Source organism: Dasypus novemcinctus, chromosome 18, assembly GCF_030445035.2.
Source record: "Dasypus novemcinctus isolate mDasNov1 chromosome 18, mDasNov1.1.hap2, whole genome shotgun sequence".
NCBI classification, from domain to species: Eukaryota; Metazoa; Chordata; class Mammalia; order Cingulata; family Dasypodidae; genus Dasypus; species Dasypus novemcinctus.
Window position 1 is genome coordinate 84,452,081 of NC_080690.1, and position 10,367 is coordinate 84,462,447.

Sequence of the window (10,367 nt, forward strand, 5' to 3'; positions counted from 1 at the left end):
GGGGGTCCACGCGCCCAGGCCCACAGCCACACGGGCCCCTCCCGCTCCCTCCCCTGCGCCCTGCGCCAGCCGCCTGGGCCGCCTCCGCTCGCTCTGGTCCGCGGCTCGGGGCTTTCCTTTTTTCCCTCTTCCTGGAAGGTTTCCCCCCAAATAGTCCCACAGCTGGCTCCCCCCATCTCTGCGTCTCAGATGGAAGGGCGGTTCCGGGGGAGGTGCTCCCGGGCTGCGCACCCGCGTGTCTCCCGCTCTCCGCGCCAGCCACGGTCTGTCCCCGGTCTTACTTTATTCCCACCCCTCTGATGATCCCAGCCGGCTACACTCCTTTCTTCACGCACTCATCTCGCTTGCCTCGTTTATCTCTGTGTTCTGGCTTGGGCCGTTGTGCTAGGGGATGGGGACATTTAAAAATTATGAGGTGGCTGGCTTCATCTCTTTGCTCCAGCCGAAGGCCACCTGTCCTGGAGCACATTGGATTTCCTGCTCACTGCAGCGCGGAGTGTACACGCCACGGGGAGCCCTGGGTGCCTCAGTAAGAGGGTGCCGTGGCTCCAAGGTGTCTCCCCAAACTCACGTCCAGGATTTGCCATGTTTTGGAGCAGGGCCCTGGAGGATGGGATTGGGTCGATGCCGTCACAGGTGGACCTAAATTCCATGCCTGGCGCCTGCCTTCAGAAGATCAAGGGAGGGACATGCAGACACGCCAAGGGTGTGGCGGCCACCCAAGCCTGAAGAAAGGCCGGGAACGGGTTTTCCTTTGGAGCTTCTGGAAGCCGAACCTGGCGACACCTTGACTTGGACTTTTGGCTTGCAGAATGCAAGAGGAGGACTTCCTGTTGTGCTATCTAACCAGTTTCTGGTGAAATGTTGCAGCAGTCCTAGAAAGTTGACAACGGAGGGTGTTTAAAAGACCCGATAGAGGATTTGGCCTTGTGTTAGTGATTTTGGGGAGGATTAAGGAAGTGGGACCTTACTCTGGATTGCATGCTGTCAGGAAATTGGGGTAGTTTTATGACAGGGTACCATTAAAAAAAAGATGTATTTATTCCCCGGCTCCACCCCCGATGTTTTGCGCTTGCTGTGTGCTCTCTGTGTTGGCTCGTCTTTCCTTTAGGAGGCATGGGGAACCCAACCTGGGACCTCCCACATGGGAGAGAGGGGCTCAATCACTTGAGCCACCTCAGCTCCCTGCTTTGTTGTGTCTTTCATTGTCTTTCCTCTTTGTGTCTCCTTGTTGCATCAGCTCGTCATGCCTCATTGTTACCCCAGCCTGCTGTCTTTCTCATCTTCTCCAGGAGGCAGGGGTACCAAACCTGGGACCTCCCGTGTGGTAGGTGGGAGCTCAATTGCTTGAGCAACATCTGCTTCTCTGATAGGATACCTTAATAAATCTTTTAAGCACTACCTAGATTAGGGATAAAGTTGATAAAGAAGCAGCCATCACTCACATGAGCCAGGAGAGGAGAATGTTGGGTCACTTTGTGCCTAGGACAATGGTCATGCTTTGTGTTCAGAAATGACTGCAGAGTGGTCTCATGAGGTCTTCTCATCCCACATCCATGAACTTTTAACGGGCTATGACAACAGGGGTTTTTCTGTCCATTGTACAGACAGGGAGAGAAAAGCTCAAAGGTCCCCGAGCCATTCAGGTGGAGTTGGTGCTATGTTTTCTGTAGCACCTCTGCAACCACCTGCTCCCTCAGGGAAGTCCATACTTTGTGGGAGGGAGAAGAAACCCACACAAGCTTTGCTCTAATGGCTCTGAGGGACCGAAGAGTTTGTTGCCTCACTTCCCAGCCCAATCAGTTGCTAACAAGCCCTGGGTCCTTCAGTGGATCCAGGTGCCCAGAGACTGCAGGGGGTGAGAGTCTTCCAATTACTCCAGCTCCCTCCCACTACCCAGGCCTTCCCCTACCTTGACTCAAGCCATCCCAGGGGGATTTCAGGAGAACCATGTGGGAAATAGAAGGGGCTGAGAGAAAGAGAGATGGGACATATGTCCTACTTACTGGGGGTTCTGCTTGTGAAAATGGTTGGGTCCTGGCTCTGTACATGGACCTCTTTGGAATGATTTTTTCCCTCTATCCTAAGTCCTACAGCTGCTCGCCTCCTGTTTGTGTGTGGTCTCTCCATGAGGGAATGGGCCTGAAGTTCCTGGATAAGATTGCTACTGGTGCCAGGTATGTGGCTGGGTACTGGAGGGTGAGAAGATGTTCAAACATAAACAGCTTTATCTCTTCATCCATCATCCATCCATCCATCCATCCATCCATCCATCCCATGCTCCCTACCTGGGATGTTTTCCCTTCTCCATCCTGGACATACTAATAGGGTCACTCTTCCCCCCCACCCCCAACATTAGCATCATTTCTTTGGAAAGCCATCAGTGTCCCCTTAATTAGGTCTGGATCTCTTTTACTGAGGTCAAAGATTCGAATTCCTGCAAGTGCTAGGCAGGTAATATAGATGTTAGAGTTGGGTAAGTATAAGACAATGGAGAGTAATGGCGTCTGTAAAACAACTGGAGAGTGCATGCTCCACTAAAAGGCATTCAGGCAGTAACAAATTCTTATATTCTGGACCAATGAAATAAAAACATAGCCACCCTGGGTCTGCTCTATCATTTTAAAAGCACCATTTAATTTTTCTTTGTGAAACCAGAGTTTTACAAATTATTAAAAATTAAACTTTAAGTTCTTATAAAAGTTTTACATTGCAGAAGGTTTGTGAAGATAGAATATAGAATCACCATATACTCTGTACCCAGTTTCCCATATTGTTAATATCTTCATTAGTTTAGAACTTTTGTTACAATTAAAGAACCAGTATCGATACATTATTCTTCCTTAAATTCTGTACTTTTTTCAGATTTCTTTAGTTTTTACCGAATGCCCTTTTTTCTGTTCCAGGAGCCCTTCCAGGATACCACATTACATTTCATTGTCATGACTCCTGTTGTTTGTGACAGTCCCTCAGATTGCCCTTGTTTTGGATGACTTGACAGTTTTGAGAAGTACTGGTAGGTACTTTGTAGTGTGTCCCTCAGGGAGGATTTGTCTGATGTTTCTCTCATCATGAGTCTGGGGTTAATGGTTCTGGGGAGGGTGACAATGGAGGTAAAGTGTCATTTTCATCAGCCTGACTTATCACCGTTGATGTTGAATTTGATCACTTGACCAAGATAGTATTTGACAAGTTTCTTCACTGAAAAGTTTTCCCCCCTACCCTTCTAGAGTTTGGAATTATTCCTTGTGATTTGTTCTTTTGCTCTTATCATTCTTGGTTCCCTGCTAGACTTAAGCCCCACAAAATCCCAGGGTGCAAGAACCATGAGGGGAAAAAGCTGGTTATGATTGAGAAGCAGATAGAGGTTGCTGAAACTGGAGTATGGAAATTGAAGTGGAAGGGAGTTGGGATAGCAGAGGTTGGTGGGTTTAAGATGATCCAGGACTTAGGGGTTCTACTCAGAGTCCCAGCAGGAGATTATAAATGGCTATTTAGAAATATTGTTGTAGCTGGTGTAAAAAGGTGGAGTGGAAGGAGAGAAGGTGAGAGTGTGAGACACCAGCAGGGAAGAAGCAGTGGAAACTCAGATGAAAGATTCGAGTGGCCTCCAGAGAAAGTGATGAGAATCTGAGAGGAGTGGGTCGATCTGAGAGATGTTGGGCAGTGGAGTCTGCATCCAAGTAAGACTGGATGTCGGGGGAGTAAGAAAGAGCTGTCATCCCGATGGCTCCCAACTGTTGTGTTTGGGCAACTGGGAAAGTGGCAGTCATTTCCGATATAGGGAAGAAGGGAGGTGGCCTTTAGAGCAGGTGGCAGGGGGTGGAGGTGATTATGCTTTTCTGGACATCCTGAGTTGCTGGTACTTGAGAGACATCCAGAAACACTGAGTTATAAAGAATTTGGACTTTATAAGGTTTGGGTTACTAGACGAGAGATCAGTAGGTCAATGGTAGAGAGCCTCAACATTTCATCTCTCCATTCCCCTGTCCAGGATAATTGTCAGCCCATAGCTCAGAATCAAGGCCAAATATCATGCAACATGGTCTTTTGGAATCTGGTGCCATTACACAAATTTAAAGCATTTATGGAGCACTTACTTTTCACCTAGAGCTGTTATAAGTAATTTACAAGTATGACCTCATTTTATCCTCATCTTACCCAGTGATGAGGGCATTGCTATATGCATTGTGAAAATGATGAAACCAAGACAAGAAGTTAAGCAACAGGTCCAAGTTCACTCAGTCAGTGAGTGGATGAGCTAAGGTTTGTACCCAGAACACCTGGCTCCCAAATCCTGGCTATTAACTACTCCCTCTGCTGCTCATTCAAATTACATCTGCGTGAATCCTTTGCTAAAGTATTCAACCTGTAGGAATTTATCCTATGGATATGGTCACTTGCAAACATTGAGAGATAAACAGGATTATTTCAAACAGATTTAAAAAATCAAAAGTGGAAGGTTATATCCAAAAGAGAGAAAACAATTGAAGTGTTGTAGATATGGGACTGAGTAAAGAAACTGTGGTCCATCCATATAATAGACTCCTTGCAGAAATGAAAAATAATAAGGCAAGTTTAAGATATTGATAAAAATAAATTTTCAATATATTGTTAAATGAAAAAAATGGGATGGGAACATTGAACTTGGTGGAGGCAGTCAGCAAGGTAAGAGCAGTGAGTATGCTACAGTGACATCAGAATAATGGTTAGGAAGCAATTTCTAACAAATGGAGAGAATCTGCAGAGGGGTTTATTACCTCTTTTGACCAAGCACCCAATGTGAATCCTGTCTTTGAAAGGCAAGAGACAAGAAATCTCTGTAACTTGGTTGAGAAAGGTTCCTGGCAAGTGAGCTCTGCAGGAACAAAGCAAGATGTTTGGACAATCCCAGAGAGGTGGGAACCTCTGGACTTGTAAAGGGAAAGGTAGAAAAGTCTTGAGTTTATTCAGCATCTGGCATGGCCCAGCTCTCTGTCTGGCTTCCCTCTTCTCACTTGAACCCCCACCTTACCGTACAAAATGGTGGTGGTGATTCTCCCACCTTACCTTACAACTTTACCATACAACATGGTGGTAGTGATTCTCCCACCTTGTCATAGAACATGGTGGTGATTCTCCCACCTCACCTTACAATATTATAGTGGTGATTCCCCGCCTTACCTTACAACATGGTGGTGGTGATTCTCCACCTCACTATACAACATGGTGGTGGTGATTCACCTACCTCACCTTACAACATTACCATACAATATGGTGGTAGTGATTTTCCCATCTTACCATACAACATGGTGGTGATTATGGTGGTGGTGATTCTCCACCTTACCATACAATGTTGTGCTGGTGATTCTCCCACCTTACTTACAACATGGTGGTGATTCTCCACCTTACTGTACAACATGGTGGTGATTCTCTCCTGCTCCAGATTAGGCACTGGGACCAAAGGCAGGGAGGGGTTTGCCAGTGGTGAGACACACTTCTGGAGCATGGTGGCTGTGTGTGAGGAAGGCGTCCCTTTCAGCCCTGTGGGGGACCCTTCCCCTTAAGAAGATGTTCAAATCCTCACTAAGAACTGAAGTACCAGCTCTCAGCCTCAGTTCCCATGACATTCCACTTTAGGGTTCTGGTACACTTTTGTATGCAGACTTATTGACATAGTTGATCTCTACATACTTCACCCCACTCCTGATTTGGACTACTTTGAGTTCAGGTACTTTGCCTTCTTCATTCTGTGTCCCCATAGGGTTCATAGAAAATGGATCATACACATTTGTTCTTTTAATGAATGACTGACTGACTGGTAAGGGAATACTATTTTCCTTTTATATTTCCTTTATTGCTCCATGTTTTAAAAAAATATTGTTTAAAATATTTGTCCTTAACCTTGTAGTAAAGGATTCCACTTCTCAGCATTTATCCTAAACAAATAATCTTACTAGCATGCAAAGATGTATGTACAAGATATTTAGCAAAGGCTTTTTATTGTAGTAAAAAAAAAAAATAGAAATAGCCTCTATGTTCAGAATTGCGGACAAATGACCTAACTCATGGCACATATGTCTATGCCTTAGAATACAACGTATTCTAAGAATTAAGTAAATCAGATTTATTTATTTATAGAAAAGTGTTGTTGCTATTTTGGTAAATGAAAAAAGAAGATAAAATATAATGAAATGTTTATTCCTGTTTCACTTCTGTATATGCATGTGTGCTTGTTTGTGCCTAGAAGAATATTGCAAAGAATTTATAATAAAATGTTAGCAGTGGCTATATCTTACAATAAACCTAAGGGCTTTATTTTAATTTTAATTTTTGCAGTATTTTTTCTACTTTTCTGAAAATTTGAACATAAGTAGAAATAGTTTCCTTCATTTTCACCTACAAGTTACCACAACTGCTCAGCACTTCCTGAACATAATTGCATATATTCCTCACGGAATTCCTGTGAGGGAGGTTTTTTCCTTATTCCCATTTTACAGCTGAACTCTGGATCAGGAGTGGACATACACTTTACCAAGATCACACAGTCAATAAGGGACTGAGCTTGGATTTAAACCTGTGCTGAAGTGCCACTTCCGGTCTTACCATCATCTCCATTTTGGTGTTGGTTACACAAATCTATAAAAGCTCATAGAACTGAAGGCCTCCCAACGCCAGTTTTATGAATATTTAAAAGTTAAACGTACAAATTAGTTCAACTAAAAGATTAATGAATGAATGACTACTTCATCCACATCCCACAGCATCATCCACACTTAAGAGGAAGCAGGAGAAGAGCTCTTGCTGGACCATGGTTCTCACTCTTAAATATCCATGGAGGCCAGACAGAGAAATCAGGGTGAAGCAGGTCAGGAGTAGAAGGTCTATAGCAACAGGAAGATGAAAAATGGCAGGTGACACGTAAACTCTGTGCCCCGGCAAGCTGGAGAGGAAATCCTCACCTAAAGAGGGCAGGCTGACCATCACAATCTGGTCTCGAAATGTTTCAACTGTTTCAATTGCTAAAAATTGAGCCAATTAAAGCACAAAAGAGGGCCAAGCATAACACATGTGTGTTGCTTTCCAAATTTCCTTTAAACTGTGAGCTCCTGGAGGGAAGAGCCAGCCTTGCTTGCTCAAAATCATAACTCTATTGCCTAGGATAGAGTTTGGACCTAGTTAGTAGATGCTCAAATATCTTTCTTGGCTTAATGAATGGATGTCGATAAATGAATTAGTGAATAAGGCTTAATTACACATGAATAAATGAAATAAACCGTTAATCAATATGTAAAAGCAATAAAGAATGCCTGACCCAATCCATCAGCAATCACTCAATCCAAGAATCAACGATGGGGAAACAGACTTTGGCCCAGTGGTTAGGGCGTCCGTCTACCACAGGGGAGGTCCGCGGTTCAAGCCCCGGGCCTCCTTGACCCGTGTGGAGCTGGCCCATGCGCAGTGCAGATGCACGCAAGGAGTGCCGTGCCACACAGGAGTGTCCCCGCGTAGGGGAGCCGCTCGCGCAAGGAGTGCACCCATAAGGAGAGCCGCCCAGCGCGAAGGAGGGAGCAGCCTGCTGAGGAATGGTGCCGCCCACACTTCCTGTGCCGCTGACGACAACAGAAGCGGACAAAGAAACAAGACGCAGCAAAAAGACACAGAAAACAGACAACTGGGGGAGGGGAGGGGAATTAAATAAATAAAAATAAATCTTTAAAAAAAAAAAAAAGAATCAACAATAAATGACCTAATGCATGAATGATTCAGTCCACCCAACAAATCACTCAATCCCTGGACCAGTGAATGAGTAAATCATTGGATGGGTCAATGAATGTTGCCAAACGATGGATGTCATCAAGTAGACCCCAGGGAGGTCATAGCAATGGTGGGTGGAGGGGTGTAATCTGTAGCAGTGTCCCGGGACATGCTCGCCTTGGTGCCTCCAAAGAGTAAAATTTCATGTAAGCAAATCTGCAGGCAAGATCTCAAAAACCTTGTGCTCCTCATTTGTCCATCCAGCCCGAGTTTCAGGGGGAGCATGGGTGTCTGAAACAGCATGGAGGGCACCTACTTCATTCTGCTTGGGCTCTCCTGGCACCTGCGGGCTCAGCCACCTTCTTCTCCCTGCTCCTCGTGTCCTACTCGGTCACCCTGTTGGGGAACGGCCTCGTCCTGCTCCTGATCTGCTGTGATCCTCGGCTCCACACACCCATGGACTTCTTCCTCAGCAACCTGTCCTTCCTCGACATGTGCTGCACGTCCTCCAGCGTGCCGCAGGTCCTCGCCAACATCTTGGTGAGCAATCCCGCCATCTCCCTGGAGCCGTGCCTGACTCAGATGGCCGCAGGCTCTACCTGGGCATCGTGGAGTGCCTGCTGCTGGCTGCCATGGCCTACAATTGCTGTGTGGCCATTGGCGACCCCTGTGCTAGTCTGTGCGAATGGGGCCCCGTGACCGGGGCCTCGTGGGATGCAGCCTTCCTGCTGACGGTGGTCCTTGTGCTGAACCTGCTGCTGGAGTTCTGCGGCCACCGAGTCATCACCACTTCTCGTGGGAGCTCCTGGCCCTGCTCAGCTGGCCTGCTCAGACCTGCGTCTCTATGAGTCACTCCTGGTGGGCAACAGTGCCCTGACCCTGCTGGCCCCTTCCGCCTTCATTGTGGCCTCCTACGGCCATATCCTGGCCACCGTGCTGTGGATGCGGTCCCCGGAGGGTTGCGTCAAGGCCTTCTCCACCTGCGGGTCCCACCTCACCGTGGTCGCCCTGTTCTACGGCTTGGCCATCTCCATGTACATGACGCCTCAGGACAAGACCAGCCGCGACCGGGACAAGGTCACCTCCACCTCCACCTCCTACGGTGCCCTCACGGCCATGCTGAACCCTCATCTACAGCCTGAGAATGAAGGACATGAAAGGGCCCCTTCAGCGGCTCCTGGGGAGAAAGACTGGCCTCTAACAGGTGGCACTGAGGAGAGGGAATGAACGACTCTGGAGCGCCGTGCAGGGCTGGGAACTGGGACCAGCTTCTCTGCAGCAACTCCATGGAGGGCGTGTTATTCTCTCTCACGCACTCTCTAAGGCTCGCACTCTTTAGAAGGTGGTTCTGTACTGCTGCCTATTGTAGAAGGAGGAAAGGGGCCTGTGCTGTGTGTGTGTGTGTGTGTGTGAGCAAGAGAATGCTCTGGACTTTCTCAGTCCCCAGCAAAGCCTGGCTCCTCCCCTCTCTGCTGTCTCAGTGACTCCCACAGGGAGTGGAGAGCAATGGGGGCACTGCAGAGCACTGGCCCTGCTGCCTTAGCGGCCCCTGCCCACTTGTCCTATCCTTCCTGGCAGTGTCTCCATCAAGAATTGTGAAGGCTGTTCGTCTATTTTTATTTTTTAACAGTGATTATCTTTTTATTTTTACAGAAACTTTGGATTACATAAATGTTACATAAAACATATAAGGAATTCCCACATGCCCCACTCCCTCCCCTCCCACACTTTCACATTAACAATGTCCATGGAGTGAAAACATTGTTAATGTCTAAATCGCCTTTATTGTTTCTTGGGTCCTGGCAGAAGTCATGAGACTCCTGGGTCTGAGACAATGGACTTATTGTGCACAACAAAAGACGCCGCCAGCGCTTCATGTTTACTTTGTATCAGTTTTCCACACCCTCCAAGCCCCATGGAAGGGACACAAATTGCCCATGAAGGATGCGTGTGCATACCATGGGTTGTTATAGGATGGGAGCACTGAGCTTGGGGTCTCCTGGCTTTTATAGTAAGTGCAAACAAGTCTGTTCTTTGGGGGAGACATTGCCTCCTGCTGCAGGGCTGCTCATGGAAATGAAACCCTGAGATGCAGGTAGAGTAGGGTGAGGTCATAGCCCATAAGGAGCAGCAGTGACACATGCCACCAGCTGCAAACTGATTCCTGGTAGGAGAAGCATAAAATGAAGATTACAAGTATCTGTACCAGGTATCTATTGCCACAATAATTCTTCTAACAATCCCTCCTGAAAATCAATGGTTTAAAGCAATAAAGGATTATTTTGTTCATGAATCTGTGGGCTGGTGGTTTAGTCTGAGTTCAGGTGGGGATCAGCTCTCATACCAGGGGTTTGTGTAGCTGCTGGGTGATCTTGTTTGTCATTGGCAGACAAGTTGGGGCCCTTGAACTCTCCTGCAGGACTCTCACCCTCCCCCTGGCTGGCCCACCACATGCGCATAGTACTGGCAGAGTTGCAAGAGTCGAAGCCCTGAAGTGCACACTCATTCGATGCCTCTATCTGCACCTGACTGCTCACGTCACACTGACGAAGCAAGTCCATGGCCGAGTCAAAGGGTTATCCTACCCCTAGTGGTAGGGCACTCACTGAAAAGTGATGTGGCGAGGGTTG